The sequence below is a fragment of the Euprymna scolopes genome, chromosome 41 (assembly GCF_053919585.1).
Source record: "Euprymna scolopes isolate OS-2025 chromosome 41, ASM5391958v1, whole genome shotgun sequence".
NCBI lineage: Eukaryota > Metazoa > Mollusca > Cephalopoda > Sepiida > Sepiolidae > Euprymna > Euprymna scolopes.
In genome coordinates, this window is record NC_136522.1 from 74,313,085 (window position 1) to 74,332,003 (window position 18,919).

Sequence of the window (18,919 nt, forward strand, 5' to 3'; positions counted from 1 at the left end):
TAGTGCTGTGGACGCTTCCTGAGTTTTGTTTTTTTCAATCATCATTTAAAAAATATTTTCTCAGACAATAAAAGACAATATAATCTCAAAATCATTTTTTATTTTTAACATTTTTCATCTTAACCTTTAAGGGCCAACGGATAGACTAGTATATTTATAAAAGTGCGAATGTGTCTGTGAGGACACTTCTCAACCTATATACTCAACGAATTTTTGATCTATAGACTTTGAGTTTGGTATATAGGATATTCCGATGTGTGGAATGCTTAATCCGTTTTCTTCCGGAAACTGGGTTGCTAAGTGATAATAATTGCAAAATTGGTACATGAGGTCATCGGATCGTTATCTGTTTGTTAACTGTTTCATGAATGCGCATATGTGAATCGTTTAAATTACATATTTCTTTATGTTAAATATGTGTAGATTTGGAAACAATTTTTAAAGATCGTATCACGCTGGTCTAATGCTTATCGTACTTGAGTCATTGATTTTAGGTTTTCGATCTCAACTCGAGTATTTTTTTTTTTTACTTACAAGATGTGAAAGGTTTAGAAAAAAACAATACTCACATGCACATATCTCAGATTCTGTATTAATTAAAATATAATATTTATGCGTATTTTACGACCGGGCAACGCCTGGCGACTAGCTAGTTTATTATAAACATCTAACATGAGATTTTAAAAATACAAAGCATGCATTAAATTCCTATATCTTATTTTAGCTGAATAAAACATATAAGATTTATGGACGCATAAATCTAAAAACACTGTCCAGACAAGACTTTTTGAACATTAAAGATTGATTTAGAATAAATGTTTTATGCCAAATTGATGGTTGAATATTAGTAAATTTATACTCATTATTGCATTACCGTAAATACGTGCATATAAGTCGATGTTGTGTATAAGTCAATATTGTGTATAAGTCGATGTGCATTTTAAGACCCCAAATTATGTTATTTTAGGTATTACCTATGTAAAAGTCGACTGTACATTCTAAACAAGTTAAATAGTCTCTCTCATGCCACTTTTTTTTGCACAGATAATTTCCTTTTTTGGTGTTCTTTTTTGTAAGACATATTATAAATTGTTTCTTGGCATTTGCGAGCAATAATACATGCATTTACGCAAGTGTGGTTTATTCGGTTTTCATATATAGAACAGACCTGCTGCACATTTACATGCAACGAACGCAAATGCTACTCTGATTAATGACAGACTGTAGATTCCAGGCGTATTTACTGTTTTTAGACATAATTTCTATCACGTACCATAATGATGTAAACGCATACATTGCACGAGCCGTAGTATACTGAAATTAATAACTACAATTGCCGGTAGACACCGAGTGCACAAACAAAATTAATAATAATAATAATGATTAGAAAAATTAATAAATAATAAAAATAGCAAAATTATTACTAATATATTAAAATAAAAAGCATGTTTCAAGTTAGAAATTTTTTTTCATAGTTAAAAACGAATACTTATGATAAAAATACGTGAATTAATGTTTTCCATTAAATTTCGTGGAACAATTTTTTTTTTTACTTTAAAAATTAGTTTGCATGTTTTTCGATAAAGAAATGATTAAAAATGAGTTTGCTAAGAATTTAAAAACAAAAGAAAATAAACAAATAAATAAAAATAAGTTAATAAATAAATAAATAAGTTAATAAATAAAATCATATTAACTTCAAACAACGCCTGTAACTTATCGAATTCATTAGCTTATTGACACAACAAATATGCGAGCCGATTCGACTGCGAGACTGATGCACGAATCTAACACATAACATCCGACACTGACGGAAACGCAGAAACAATGTCTGAGAGGTGTCTACACTTCATCTCCTCTTAGGAACAGAAATTTTCTCGAATATATTTGGGGAAACTCACACATCTACCGTCTTGTGTGACACACTCGATGCCTCTGTTCAATCTCGAAAAACAAAGGATACACCCTGTAAAGGGCAGCTGCGCGTATAATTGTAAGGCAAGGGTTGCGCAATCTTTAACCACACCTTTCTTGAACCGGCATTGTTTGAGTTCAGTGGCAAAGAGAAATCCAGGACAGCTGGAAGCAATGCCGAGATAAGCGGAAAGCACGTACAGCATCTGGCGTTCCTAAATGGTCACCCATTTAGTACTGACCAGGCTCCACGTAGCTTAACTTCAGTGATCCAGCGAGAACCGGTTTGTCAACGTGATTATACCGTATATTACGACACACTATGTTCAGAAATAAATATGCATAATTGAAAATTATAGAAGCCCCTTTTCAATATTGTACTCCTTGCTTCTTGGCCTTCTGGCCAAGATCAAAGTGTAGCATCTGTTCTGGCAGATACTGCAAGCAAAGACCATATGTGAGGGCGACCCCACATATAAGACCTTGGTCAATGTAGGGGCAACCCTTCATACCAATTGTCACTATCCAGCTCCCCTACTCCCCGGGGATCTGGTCCCCATTTCCCCTTCACTCCTCACATTAAAAATCGGCCTTGTGCCTAATTTGCTCGGTGGGGGAGCAAATAAATACCATCTGTTCCGGCAGATACTGCAAGCAAAGACCATATGTGGGGGTAACCCCACATATCAGACCTTGGTCAATGTAGGGGCAACCCTTCATACCAACAGTTACTATCCAGCTCCCATTTCCCACCTCTCGGGAGCTGGTCCCCTTTTCCCTCCCCCTTCCCTTACTCTCCACATTAAAAAACGGCCTTGTGCCTAATTTGCTCAGTGGGGAAGCAAATAAATATAATCTGTTCTGAAGCTACACTTTAATTTTTTGTTCTCGGTAAGTGGAAGAGTAATCCTTCACGGCTGAGACAATTTTTATTTTTGTTCCTTCCCCCACATTAAAAACCGACTTTGTGTCTAACTTCGCCCTCGTGGAGAGGCGAGTAAACAGGAACTACACTATGATAGCCCTCAAACACAACAATGTCGCATTTTGCACAATGATTCGAGAAAGCTGCAAAACTCCTCTCAAATTTATTTTAGTTTTATTTTTCTTAAATTGTTTGTTTTTTTGTATTCGCTTAAGTCTTGATTTTCTATAGTCCGCGAATATTGTCACATCGTTTTGCTTTAAGCCAAGAATCGAAACAAAATGGTAAAAGCGTGTTTATTGTCTTGTCTCCCATCCAATTTATTTAATCCGCTTTAGTTTTAGAAAGTCTATAGTAGAGATGCTGCGCTCTAATATCATATCACGCTCGTATGCAACGTTTTAATGGAAGTGCTTTGCGAAGTGTCGTTCGGCAGGAATTCGTGTAGAATCTCGCCGCCGAAGGGAAGCTTCTTAATTATAGATATTTCACATTGATTAAACCCAAATGTTGCCAAACGCTAAAAGCATTACTCTCTCTCTCTCTCTCTCTCTCTCTGTCTATCTATCTATCTAATCACTGGATAATTTCAATCATCGCCAAAACCAGCTCAATTCTCGTCGATTGCTCACCGCCTGTGTCTTAACAGAAATCATCGCTGCATCTATATGCATCTGAATTATGCATTTATATGCATCTGAATTATGCATTTATGGTGTGAATTCAATTGAAAAATTGCAATTAATGATGGGACGATTGCAAATTTTATGTCGATTCCGATAAAATTACTAATTTTGTTCTTAAATACTCGATTCCTACACAATTACCAATTCCAATACAATTATTGATTCTATTCTGAGTTCACATTAAATTACGGCTTATGTTCTAAATTTCCGATTCCGATACAATCCTTGATCATAATACAATTAAATGATATAATACCCCTGGCGAACCCGACAAGTAGCTAATTCCCACCTCTTCACAATAGAGATCCAGTAGTTTCTTCCTCAGAACCGCTGAACTTTGGAATTCCCTTCCGGGTTCCCGCTTCCCAAACTGTACTGACATGCAGAAGTTCAAGTGTAACGTGAACCGACATCTTGCTGCCCAACTCCCCACATAGTACCCATGTAGCTTATGTCACTGATAGTAGCTCCCTACATCAAAGTGGCAATGTGCCTTGTTTGGGGCGAAACTGTAATAAAAAAAATGTCGATTTTGTTCTAAATTCCTTATTACTATACAATTCCCGATTCCGATACAATTAACGATTCCGACACAATTAAAGATTCTGTTCTAAATTCCCGATTCCGATACAATTCATGATTTTATTTATAAATCCCCGATTCTGACGCAATTACCGATTCCGATACAATCATCGATTCTATTCTCAATTCCGATTCTGATGCAAGTATCAATTTTGTCCTTAATTCCCGATTCCGATACAATTACCGATTCCGATGCAATTAACGGTTCTGATACAATTAACGGTTCCGATACAATTAACGGTTCTGTTCATAAAATGATGCCATGATTCCCGTCAGGTTTCCATTTGGTGTTGCAATTTTTTGGGACAGCAAAGGATCTAATAATACTCTAACGCAAATCCATGTTAGTACGTACGTTATCACTATCCACCCATTTTATAAAGATGGGACCAGCCGGTCGCCAATAATGCAATGAAAAGAATGTAATTTTGAAAAAGTTCGTTGATGTAGTTTCGTGTCGAACGTGACATTCGAACTAAAATACACTTTCTTCGCCTTTGGGCCAGGATTAGAGTATTATCTGTTCTATTGAATGACCGTACAAAAATATTACGGGCTCTACGTTCGCGCCGGATATGTATAGAATTGAAATACGTCATAATCTAATATAAAACTTTTAGAGATCCACAAAACTATCAGGTTGACAAGAAAGTTCTTGCGTATTTTTTTTTTAACTTTTAAGTTTTTGTTTGAGCTGAGAAATGTTTATCTGAACATTTCTTGGCTCAAACTGAGAACTGTTTATCTGAACATTTCTTGGCTCGAACAAAAATTTATTGGTCGAAATAAGTATAATCAGTAGCAACACACAAATGTATTTATGGCATTAATGTAAAAATCTTGCGTTCTGGTGTCGAAAAAGTCGCTGTAGGCGTTTTTGATATCGCTTAGGTTTTTAAAGCGTTTCTCACGCAGAAAGTTGTCGAGATATTTGAAACGATTGTAATCGGTAGGTAAGAGGTCTAGAAAGTATGGTTGATAAGGCACAGTTTCATAGCCTAATTCGTTCAACTTCTGCAGGGTCGGTTTAGCAACGTGCGGTCGAGCATTTTTATGAAGGAGAATTGGGTATTTTCTATTGACGCCGTTAGGAAGTGTCATCTTCCCTTCTTTTACGCAACGAGAACGACCCGTTTCTCGACCGGATTGTAACTTGCGATGAAAAGTGGATTTACAACAACTGGCGGCGCTCAGCTCAGTGGTTAGACGTCGATGAAGCTTCACGTCACTTCACTTTAAACGATTAGATAAATCGAACACTGCCTTTAAAATGATATCTAGAGTTAATGTATTATAACGAAAACTGATTTGAAAATACATCATTTGAAATTAAAAATTAAAAATTCCGCAAGAACTTTTTTAGCAACTTAATATAAAAACCGCATTAACGTTGCAGGTTGATTGGGTCTTCCCTAACAATATCAGAATTATTCTGAAGCTACTTTAACTAGAGTAGTTAGGTGCGCATGTTTCAGTGTTAACAAAGATAGCGCCATGATATCGTGGTGTTTGCGGTCGCACCGGATGTCCGTAGAATGGAAATATGTCAAAAACAAATCATAATAACCAAGTATATTTTGAAACGACATTAACAAGAGTAGTTAGATTGGTATATTTTTCATTTTGGTGGAATACGATCGTGAAAAAAAAGCTAATTTCTCAGTTCATACTGGGCATTATTTTATTTTATTTATTTATTTATTTTACAAAGGTGTCATCACTTATAAAGGCCCGGAGGCCACTCGAGCATAAGGGTTAATAGGTGTACAGTAGTCAACGGGAAAATATCGTAGTAATCGTAAGTAATGGAAATTTAGTAAATTGGATTACTTAAGGAGATGTCTCATCAAGAATTCGTTTACGTTGGACTTGAAGATAACCATATTGTAGTCATTTAGAAACCAGGAAAACGGAAGGCAGTTCCACGGGTGTGCAGTTCTAAGAAAGAAGCTTTGTTCATGGATTCTACGTTTAGGTTTAGGCACAGATAAATAGTAGAGAAAATTATTGATAGTGGTTTCAGCTAGATGAGTGTTTTCGTGAAAGTCAAGCCAGGAGGACCATAGATTGGAGCGCAGACGAGCACTTGCAATTACATAATATCAAGTAAAATATTATTTTGCGATAGGAACGTTTTTTTTTTTTTTTTAAATAATCAAAGTTCGTTTGTATGAAATTAATAAAAAACGGCTCAGCTCTTTCAGAACCATAGGCAACGAACTCACACACACACACACGCAGACAAAATGCCTTATATATGTATAAGTAAAGATGGAAATAAAACACTGGGAAATAGGAACGGACAACACATTTCTAAAGCAGCAATTTTTGTGATGCTATTGTCTGAGTTCGAATCTGACGTCCATCTAAAATAATGTGTTTTAAAAACTTAACATAAAATAACTATAGAAAACACTAGCTGGACGTTTAGCGTTACCCGGTAGTATAATGCGCTTAAACATGACAGTTTAATTTATGCAAATTGCGTATATATTATAATAGAATGAAGTCTCTATCGAGTACTATATCTTACGAGGAATAATGTTCCCGGTGGTATAATTCGCAAAAAAAAAAAAAATAAAATAAAATAAATAAATAAATAAAAATAAATAAATAAATAATGATGATGATGATGTTGTTCATCAAATTCTGTCAATATAACGCCAGCTGATATTTGGACTTTACGATGAATCACTTCTGACTAATGTTTAGTTTTAAAATAGGCAAACGAAGAAATGATTTGCGGCGATTTTAAATGGTACCCCTTCTTTTATCGTAAATTGAACTCATTAATAAGAAAAAATTAAAATAAAATAGTAAGATACACCATGGTTTTGAACAGGGGAGCATTTGACCTGTAGTCGAAGGTTTTACTACTCAGGTATATCATATATATATATATATATATATATATATATATATATATATATATATATATATATATATATATATATATATATATTATATTAAAAAAAAAAGGATATCATTTGCTAAGATTTCATTATCTTTCTTGCTGGGGTAACGTATAAAAAATCCACTGTAAAATTTCTTATTTTTTTGTCGACATAAAAAAACTATTTTTAGGATCGGATTTTTCAATTTTCGATACTTATCGGATGAATTTATGTACAAAACATATCTAAGAACACTGCCAGACACATATATATATATCACATCAACTGATATTTAGGCTTGACGATGAATGGCATGCAAAAATAACTTCAGATTACTGTTTATTTTTAAAATATGCAAAGGAAGAAATGATTTGCAGCGATTTTAAATGGTAATTCTTTTATTGTAAATTGAACTCATTAATGAGAAAAAATATATAATGGTGAGGTACACCGGGACTTGAACAAGGGATCATTCGATCTGTAGTCGAATTCTCTACCATTAAGCTATATTTCCAGATTATAATAAATTTGGTTTTGTTTAAGAAGAAATCATTTGCTAAGATTTTATTATCTCCCTTGACGGTGTAACGTAAAATATTCTCGAGTCAAAATTCTTCTTTTTTATCTATAAGGGATAAAAGCTATTTTTAAGATCGGATTTTTTCGATTTTCGATACTTATCGGATGAATTTCTGTACAAAACATTTCTAAGAACACTGCCAGACATAAAAATTAGTTTTGTGTGAGATTTGCAAAAGATAGGTTCAGCCGTTTCGGAACCTATGAGGAACTCTCTCTCTCTCTCTCACACACACACACACACACGCGCGCACACTCAAAGTGAGTTTTATGTAATAGTAAAGATTAAACGAACCTTTATTTTTAAAAAATATACATGAAGGTCTTCAGCATTTGTTAAACCGGATTATTTTGATTTTTGCTTCAAAACACAGTTCGTGCTTTTTGACGAAACAAAAAAGCAACAACACATTTACACATTCGTTGTAGTTACTTACTCTTTCGTGAACAGTCGCTGATTCAGTCACGTTCTTTGTCTTCATGGCAACACTTCAAAAACCGGAAATTACCAAAATCTCTCTAATTCTCTCTCTTCTCATCTTGATCACATAGTACAATGGGGAAATAGGTGGCTGGTTAAATTTTACCCATCTAAAACCAAGCTTCTCTTTTTCTATCATCAACGGTCAAGACCGTCATCTGGCTCCAGTTGAAATGAACGGCCCTCACCCTGAGGACACTTCATATTTAGACAAGCTTCCTGGTCTGATCTTCACTCCTAATATAAAGTACATCAAATTCGTCCCAAGGTCACCGGAAAAATTGTTAGATCATTCTACAGCTCCAATAGATATCTCATTGCCGATGCAGTCTTCTACCTGCATAGAAGCCAAGTACGTCCAAGGATGAAGTACTGTTGCCAGATCTGGGCAGCAGCTGCTCATAGCACTCTATCCTGCCTTGACAGAGTTCAAAACCGACTTTGTAATCTATTAAGTAGGGATTTTTCTCTTCTCTGCAACCTTTTTCTCACAGAAGAGGTGCTTTGGGCCTGTGTCTGCTCTATCGTTATTTTCATGGCAAGTCTTCGACTGAGCTCCAATCTATGCCCCCCCCCTCTCCAATCTTTCACAAAGATACTCGTTCGGCAAAAATCACAATCAATAATTTTCCCTACTCTTTATCGGTGCCTAAACCTAAACGTGGATTCTATGAACAAAGCTTCTTTCCTAGAACTGCCTATATGTGGAACTCTGTTCTGCTGGTCTGCTTTCCAGATGACTAAAATATTGTCGTCTTCAAGGACAACTTAAACAAATTCTTATTTAACTGTCCTCGTAAATATACCACGTTTCCACTACTAACGATTACTAAGCTAGTGTCCCAATGACTTCCGTACACACATTAACCATTATTCGCGACTGGCCTCTGGGCCTTGATAAGTGGTAACCGTTTTATATAAAAAAATAATTAAAAAAGGAATCGAACTAGCCCCTCGTTAGGGTTTAATGACACGGCGTGAAATTAAGCTGGAAATCTGGTTCAAAACAAGACGCCAAGCTGATCGTAGGCCCTGGATTATGGGGTTCGCTGCTGGAACCATGATTGGCTAATACTCGTGTACAATTACTAATGTTTGTACACGCGTTAACATTTGGACACCTGGAACCCACATCATGAAGATTTGGTCGCAAGGAAAGCGGAAATTAGGAAAGAGGAAAAAACTTCAATTCCTCTTCAACGTTTAAAGAAAAGAACTTTATTTCTCATTCTTTGGCCATGCAAGATTTCTCATTACGACTGTGACGTCACCAACGATTTTAACATGATCGTTTTACTCTTTTTAAAAATATTTTTCTTTTTCCTTACCTTGACGCCATTTCGCACACAACTCGGTAGTTGCATATAGCTGTCATACGCGTGTGCCACGCTCTGGAACACACGTATCTTCTACTGAAGTGATCGGTCACGTCTGGTTAGCATTCGTTCAGGATGCTGTCAATTCTCTGAATGGAACTGGCGCAACCACTCCAGTTGAATACCGAACACACACACACATTTACTGATACAAAGCTTACGTTTAAATACTAAATTTTACTTTATAAATAACTTAATAGTTATTTTGCAAATTGAAATGTAACTTAAAATTATTCTATATATTTAAATATATTTACATTTAAATTTTATACACCATTAAATTATTATATAATATTTATATAAATATATTATTTTATCGTTTTATGGTAGTTTAAGTAACTTGCTAAAACATATTCAGTTACAAAATCTTTTAAATTTATGCGAGATTCGAACTTGGGCAATGGTGTCGTAAAAACTACTACATGGTGAAATGATAAAATTGTCGCCCTAGAAAGACGACATGAATCCATTTCCGTTTGATGAAAACCGGATCTCTTTTTTGCTGTTGCAGACCATCTACTAGTTGGCCAGTTTTGTACACATCTAAAGAGGGATAAGAACCTTCTATCATATCTGAAAGTGGCACAATGTTCAACAAGCGAGATTGGAGATGCGCCGCTGGACAACACACAACAGCGGAGTAACTATCTTTAAAATCATATCTGAGAAAATTGATCACGTCCTATTTGCTTATCCTTCAGCTAATGTTCATATCTGTGGAGACTTAAATGTTCACAATGTGGAATGGTTAATTTACTCAAATAAGACCGATGATGAGGGGAAGTTCTGTCATGATTTCTCTATTGCTTATAACCTCACTCAGATTGTTCACGAACCCACCCGTGTGCCCGATACTGACAGCCAGTATGCAAATCTCCTTGACCTTTTTCTCACAACTTGCCCTGAACTGTGTTCAGCTTCTGTTCTGCCTCCATTTGGATCTTCCGACCACTCTGTTGTATCAGTTAAGATAAAAATGAAATGTAATAAGTCCTCAGATGTACCTCTCCATCGTAGACTATATCGATACTCTACGGCCGACTGAGATAGCTTCCGTAGATTTATATCAGATCTACATTTGCGTTCCATGTTTAAAAAGGATGTGTCCTCTATAGTATCAGACCTGACGGAATGGTTAATTGTAGGTATAGACCGTTTCATACCCCCGAGAAAATTTCAGCAAAAACCTAACAGTCAGCTGTGGTTCTCTTCAGAAGGTGCTGCTGCCATTGCGCACAGAAATCACTTTTTCCATTGCTTCCAACGTAATAGATGTACTGAGACTAAATCTGCTTTCAGGACTGCCAGCAACCACTGTAAAAAAGTAATAAAGAACGCAAGAGAGTTGTATGCTCAGGCCATCAAGTCCAAAGTAGCTGAGCAGGTGCTTGGTTCCCACCAGTTTTGGCAAATAGAAAACAGAACCCTGAACAAGAGCGTGTGCTCTATTCCAACTATCATAAATAGACCTGAGGTAATCTCGTCAGCATCAGACAAAGCCAAACTCTTTGCCAAGAACTTTGCAGCTTATTCTACCCTTTTCGACCAAGGCCACCAACCCCCAATATTTCCTCCTATATCAGAAAACACTCTATGTGATATACAAATCTCCATCTACGGTATAGCTGGAAATATCTTCTCAATTATTAAATCATTTCTCTCTGATAGGTTCATAAGAGTAGTGGTTAATGGGCAGAAATCAGAAGCTCACAGTATTAATGCTGGAGTTCCTCAGGGGTCCATCCTGGGCCAAAATCTCTTCGTGATCTACATTAATGATCTTCCAAATCATATCCTTACATCATTCATAGACATCTATGCTGATGACACTATTATCTATGGTGGCACACCTAAGACAGTAAACGACCAAGTTCTCTCCGATTTTCTCTCCTCTGATCTTGAGCAAGTTGTACAATAGGGAAAGAGGTGGCTTGTTACTTTTAATGCATCTAAAACCAAGTTTTATCTTTACACCATCAACGCTCTGATCCCCACCTGGCATCAATTGAAATGAATGGCTCTCGTCTTGGGGAGGCCTCATGTTTTGAGCTTCTGGGATTGACCTTTACTCCTGATCTTAAATGGAACACATACATTAAATCCGTTGTCAAGGCCGCTGGAAAAATGGTGGAATCCTTCTATCGATCCAGTAGATATCTCACTGCTGATATAATTCTCTATCTATAGAAGAGCCAGGTACGCCCAAGGATGGAGTACTGTTGCCACATTTGGGAAGGAACTGCTAGAAAGGACTTATCCTGCCTTGATAGAGTTCAAAATAGACTTCGTAGCCTCGTACGGGATGTCCTTTTCTCTTCCCTGCAACCTCTATCTCACAGAAGAGATGTTGCAAGTTTGTCTCTGCTTTATTGTTATTTTCATTGCAAGTGCTCGAATGAGCTTCAATCTATGGTCCCCGCTCGCTAAACTTTCACAAGAAACACCCGTGTATCAGAAAACACTATCACCAATTTCCCCCACACTTTATCTGTGTCTAAACCTAAACGTAGATACCACGAACAAAGTTATTTCTTAGAACTGCACGCCTATGGAATTGTCTTCCGTTTTCCTGCTTCTCAGCTGACTACAATATGGTTGTCTTCAAGTCTAACGTAAACAAGTTTTTGATGAGCCGTTCCATATAGGTTAACAAATTTACCGAATTTCCATTACTAACGATTACTATATTGTCCAATTTCTACTGGACACTCTTTAGCCCTTATTCTCGATTCGCTTTTTGGCCTTGATAAGTGGTGATGCCTATGTAAAAAAAAAAAAAAAATAAGCTCATGCTCTTTATCGATACAAGTTATGACAACATGACCATTGCCTGCACCATCAAAATGCATCACTGGAATGTCATGAAGAACAAAGAAAGTTTCCGGCCACGATTATGATCCTTGGTGTTGTTTCATATAAAGGCCACGTCATGCTACCCCACATCCTTGAAGTCGGCTTGAAAGTCAACATCAAAGTGTACCTGGATGCGCTGAAGTGTGCGGTGATACATTGGTGCAATCAGGTGGTCGCTTGTAGACCCTGGACGTGGCAGCAGGACTCGGCGCCAGTCCACAAGTCCAAAGAGACCCAGGCTTGGCTTCAGAAGAAGGGCAACGACTTTACACCCTTATCTGAATGGTCCTCCTTCCACCCCGTCATGAACCCGCTGGGTTCATTTCGTCATACGTCTAATACATCACCAACATGACCTCCCACAACATCAAAGCCAGCCTGATCGCTGCCATCCGCCGAGTATTTGCAGAGCTCCCGCCGGCGCTTGTAAAAAAATCATGATCCCAGTTCCGGACCTTTATCGAGGCGATGATTGAGGCTGAAGGCTGCTACATTGAATAGATGTCAGCTCTACTACATAATCAAATTACCTGAACTAAGTTTTTAAGAAAGGTTTATGAAATAAAATTGTACTGTTGCTTTCTTTATAGCGACAATTTTATCGTTCCACCGTGTAACAAATCCACTGCTTTCCGATGAATCTTTGTTCCCCTAGCCTGCTTTCCAGCTACCTACAACATGGTCCTCTTCAAGTCAAAATGTAAAGAAGTTTTTGCTGGACCACCCTCTAGAATCGACAAATTCTACCCAAGTTCCACCATTAACAACCACTATACTGTTATATCAGTAATCATAGTGCTCTTATTAACCCTTACCCTCGAGTGGCTTTTTGAGTCTTGATAATTTGTGACCTCCTTATGAAAAAATGCAGAATATCCGCAAACAATTTTTTAAAACCATAACAGATTCCCGAGTGTTCAAATAATTGAAAAGAAAAATCCGCTAAATTTTAAGCGAGCGAAAATAATAAGCGACTGTTTTCTTTATAAACACTGCTTGTCTATTTCCGAATTAAAAAACGGAAGTCGTCATCAAGTAGACTGTTTCTCTTTCAACGAGTGGGTTCATGATGTCATTTCTGAAGATTTGCTTTATTAGCGTCATAATATTAAACAAAAAAAATGTAATTTTTTAAACTTGTAATTAAAATTCAGCGTAAACGGGGGCTTTATTTGCTAAAATCTAAATGTAAATTTTTTTAATGAAAACTCTAAACAAAAAGGATATAAAAAAAATTAACGATGTAAATTGAAAATTGGAAAAAAAAAAGACAAGAAAGTTATAACGCATTCAAAACAAGTACAAAAATAAATGCAATTTTAGCCTCTAGTCTAAAAAAAAGGCGGTAAATAACGCGCGAAAATAAATTCAGTAACGATGAGTGGAATCAGGCGCGTGTCTTCGCGGTGTTTATCTTTAAAACGTGTTCTACGAAATTGAAATAATTGCCCTACCCGACGGCCATGAGAGGCGCTTACGAATTTTCGGCCTGATCGCTTCCATAGACATGAAAATGCAGTCGTTTATTAAAAGAATCCAACTTAGTTTCTTCGGGTTATTGTTCTCGTCTGGATTTTTAACTTCACAACGTTTCGGTCGATGTTGGTTTTTTTTTACATAGGCATAATAACTTATCAAGGCCAAGAGGCCACTCGAGGATAAGGGTTAAAGAGTGTACAGTAGAAATTGGACAATATAGTAATTGTTAGTAATGGAAATTCGGTAAATTTGTTAACTTATATGGAACGGCTAATCAAAAACTTGTTTACGTTAGACTTGAAGACAACCATATTGTAGTCAGCTGATAAGCAGGAAAACGGAGACAATTCCATAGACGTGCAGTTCTAAAAAAGAAGCTTTGTTCGTGGAATCTACGTTTAGGTTTGGACACAGATAAAGAGTGGGGGAAATTGGTGATAGTGTTTTCTGCTAGACGAGTGTTTCTTGTGAAAGTTTAGCGAGGGGGGCATAGATTGACGCCCAGTCGAGCACTTGCCATGAAAATAACGATAAAGCAGATACAAACTCGCAACATCTCTTCTGTGAGAAAGAGGTTGCAGGGAAGAGAAAAGGACATCCCCTACGAGACTACTAAATATTTTGAACTCTATCAAGGCAGGATAAGTACTTTCTAGTAGCTTTTGCCCAAATGTGGCAACAGTGCTCCATCCTTGTACGTACCTGGCTCTTATGTAATATCCGCCCTTCTTCATGTGTATCTTTCTAGAACTCGGGAATTTTTCTGTCAGACTAGGGAATCTACAAAAGCGCCTCCAATAAGTTTTCAGATTTTTTTGTACAAACATTTAAACTTGTCATAAACTCTTGAAAATTCAGTATGTTATTATGATACAAGTTTTGACAAGTTTCTGGGCTTGACCTTTACTCCTGCTCTTAAATGGAACACATACATAAAATCTTTTGCCAAGGCCGCTGAAAAAATGGTGGGATCTTTCTATCAATCCGGTCAATATCTCACTGCTGATGCAATTCTCTATCTATATAAGAGCCAGGTACGTCCAAGGATGGAATACTGTTGCCACATCTGGGCAGGAGCTGCTAGAAAGGACTTTTCCTGCCTTGATAGAGTTCAAAATAGACTTCGTAGCCTCGTAGGAGATGTCCTTTTCTCTTCCCTGCAACCTCTATCTCACAGAAGAAATGTTGCGAGTTTGTCTCTGATGTATCGTTATTTTCATGGAAAGTGTTCGACTGAGCTTCAGTCTATGGTTCCCCCCTCGCCTAACTTTCACAAGAAACACTCGTCTAGCTGAAAACACTATCAATAATTCCCCCCACACTCTTTATCTGTGCCTAAACCTAAACGTAGATTCCATAACCAAAGCTTCTTTCTTAGAACTGCACGCCTGTGGAATTGTCTTCCGTTTTCCTGCTTTCCGGCTGACTACAATATGGTTGTGTTCAAGTCTAACGTAAACAAGTTCTTGATGAGCCGTTCCATATAAGTTATCAAATTTACCGAATTTCCATTACTATCAATTACTATATTGTCCAATTTCTACTGTACACTCTTTAACCCTTATCCTTGAGTGGCCTCTTGGCCTTGATAATGTGGTGATGCCTGCGTAAAAAAAAAAGAATACTTAAATGAACTGCATTAGGAACGGCTAGTAATATTGAGAACAGTGTCTTTTAAATTTCTCTGATTATACAACCTTCAGATGTATAAGATAGTGTGGTGATGTCTGTGTAAAAAAAAAAGATGCATTTTATGAGATGAGAGACCAATCTTTATGATTTCAGGTTCAAATGAACTGCCGCAGCAGGAATTGGAATACACCCTACTAAAGCCTGTTCGTCACAATTAATGATATTCAAAAATGTAATCTGAATATTTGGGCACTTTACGGAATTCTTCAGATTGCTTTTGGTCCATCTTTCAAAGGGAGAGGTTATCTGCCCTTTGTTTATATTCTAGTCGTCCCACATTTTTGGGACGTACTATACGTAATTAATTTATTATTTAACATATTTATTTAAATATTCTTACATGCATACAATTATGTTATCTATAGACATGGCATAATTTTATGCACGTGAAAATATTTAAATAAATATTTAAATAAAAAAAATTGATTATAAAATGATGCGCCACAAGAATGTAGGGCGACCAGAATATAAACAAAGGGCAGATAACTTCTCCCTTTAAAGAACTCGTGGAGTGAAAAAGAAAAACTCTAAAAAATCACTTATAAAAACATAAATAAATCAGCAATCTTACATTTTAAATGCGATAAAAACCGTGCAAAGAATCATTGAAATTTCGTGGTCCAGTGGTAAAACATCAGGCTACCTATCCAACGGTTGTGAGTTCGAGTCTCACTAAGTTTAGCTATACTTACGAGAAGTGAAACTTCAAAACATGTCATGTCTATAGATAACTTAATTTTATGCATGTAAAATATTTAAATAATATATATGTATGTATATATGCATATTCCATGACTAGCAAACCTAGTACCATAGGGATATATAAAAACACGACACAACATAAATTCCATGTATTCGCATGACAATTCGTCAGCAGGATGAAAAGCGGAAAGTTCTGTCTTTTTTAATTGCTATGTACATTTTTAAAACTAGATATATTACATTTTTACATTAAGTTGCTAAGAAAGTTCTTGCAGAATTTTTGATTTCAAATGATGTATTTTCAAATAAGGTTTCGTTATAATACCTTTACTTTATATATTATTTTAAAGAGTGTTTTTTGTTTTATCTAATCGTTTAAATTACAATCATTTTAAAATAATTACGCCATCTTTTCAGAACGTTGAATACAAGATAGAAAAAGAAAACAAAGTCGCTAATTTTCTTATCTAAATTATAGCTAGGCCGAAAAGCTACTGCGACAGCCCACGATATCAACAGATCGTTTGGTCAGGAACCACAACTGAACACACAGCACAATCGTGGTTTACAATAGTTCGTGGCGGCGATGAGAGTCTTAAAGATAATGAGCGTAGTGGTTGGTTATCGGATGTTGACAACAATCAATTAAGAGTTTTAGGTGAAGCCAATTCTCGCACTGTTGGAGAACTTGCTTCTGAATTAGACGTAACGTATTCGATGATTTTGAACCATTGAGAGAGATTGGAAAGACAAAAAAAATATTAATGGATGCTTCACGAATCGAACAACGACATAAAAACCGTTATGAAGTCTCATCTTCCCTTCTTTTACGTAACAAGAACAACCAGTCTCTCAACCAGGTCGTGGATTGTGATGAAAAGTTGATTCTTTGCGACAACCGGCGACGCTCAGCTCAGTGGTTAGACGCCTATAAAGCTCCACGACACTTCCCGAAGCCAAAGGTCCACCAAAAGAAGATCATGCTAGTTGTTCGATGGCCTGCGACCGATCTATTATAGCTTTTTGAATGCAGGCGAAACCATTACGGTGGTGAAGTAATGTCAACAAATGGATGAAATGCATCAGAAACTTCGACAACAACATCCACTATAAGGCAACAGAAAAGTCCGATTTATCATTATTATCGATATGTTAATAGGATATCGTGTGTGTTATTTATTTCGTGCGTCACGCTTACATCCGAATGACTGTCATTTAATTGTTATGGACTTTCATTTCTTGTAATAAATAATTCTACCAAGAATTCTTCATTTTGGCTTAGATTTCGATTATAGCTAAAGGATCTCAAGTTATCTATATACACATATATTTTTTTTATAAGTTTTGGTTTCAGTTTCGATTCAAGTTGATGCACCCAAGTCACATTGACATATACTTTTTGATTTTTGAAATCGCAATTTATAATATATAAAAATCGATAGAAAATTAACTCTATAATGATATATACGAAATCTGCAAGAATCAAAATATCATATTTAAGCGTACTTTGCGACCGGGCTATGCCGGGCGTCCCTGCTCGCTTAGATAAATACTTTATAAATACTTTATCAGAGACACAGGCTACAGGGGTACTAGATGGAGAGTTGGGCAGCAAGATGTCGGTTCACGTTACACTTGAACTTCTGCATGTCAGTACAGTTGGGGAAGCAGGGACCTGGAAGGGAGTTCCAAAGTCTAGCGGTTCTGGGGAAGAAACTACTGGAGTAGAGTGCTCTCTTACATGTGAAGAGGTGGGGTTGTACTGCTTGTCGGGTTTGTCGGGGGTATTTATGTAGAGGGGGGACAAGCGCTTGCAGCTCGTCGAAACATACACCGTTAAAGTACTTGTAGACCAGGAAGAGGGACGCTACATTTCGTAGATGGGACAGAGGCTGAAGCGTGGATGATAGTTCAGGACATTAGGTTGGCGACTCTATTTTGAACCTTGTCTAGGAGTGAGAGACTAGTAGCAGATGCACCGGCCCAAATATGACAACAATACGCCATACATGAGCGAATGGTGGCCTTATAAAGGTACAGGATACTTTCAGGCGTCAGTAGCTTTCTAGCATGGTAGAGAGAACCTACCTTTTTCGCAGCGGTCCTGGCAATGCTCTCAATGTAATTGTTCCAACTCATGTTTCCTGTGAACGTTAGGCCGAGCAGTTTAAAAGATGTGCTTTCAGATAAAGAGTCTTTGGCCATTGCTATTGGTTTCTTGTAGTTATTGAAGGAAACAAGTTTAGTCTTGGCAGCATTGATTGTGACCATCCATTTTTGTCCCCATTCCACTACAGATTGGAGGTCATCCTCTAGTGTTTTTGTCATTTCTTTAGATATGCCTTTATTTGTTTTCCTGCCGTGTCTGGTGTCATCAGTATATTTTTAATTTATAAAACTTATTTGACTTCCTTTGATCGATGTCGGAGTTGCCTACGTCACGACTACGTCACGACTTTCCATTTCGATTATTTGGATTCTTCGGACTACTGTTTTTATCTTGAATATTATTTTCCAACGTTTCGTGCGATGTTACCTCCGACCTTTTTCAGGGCTACCTTGTGGATTTTTCTGTCGAACTCGGGAATTTCCACGTAGTAATGGGACGATTTCAATATTTTTCTGATTCCGATAAAATTACCGATTCTGATTCCTATTCTTTACAAATCTCTAAATATTTAACGATAGAGTTACTATTTTTTCCCGATTACCGTAAAAAAAAAAATCTCATGTTAAAAGGTGATATATTTTCTCAA

At 36.7% G+C, this 18,919-nt stretch overlaps 1 protein-coding gene and 1 pseudogene across 4 annotated transcripts in view; one reads left to right on the forward strand and one right to left on the reverse strand.

Moving 5' to 3' along the window:
* Positions 1-18,919, reverse strand: part of LOC145266633 (choline O-acetyltransferase-like) — a 1,018,836-nt gene that overhangs the window by 614,265 nt on the left and 385,652 nt on the right. The gene's annotated exons all lie outside the window — the stretch shown is intronic.
* Positions 2,298-2,422, forward strand: LOC145266830 (U2 spliceosomal RNA; annotated as a pseudogene).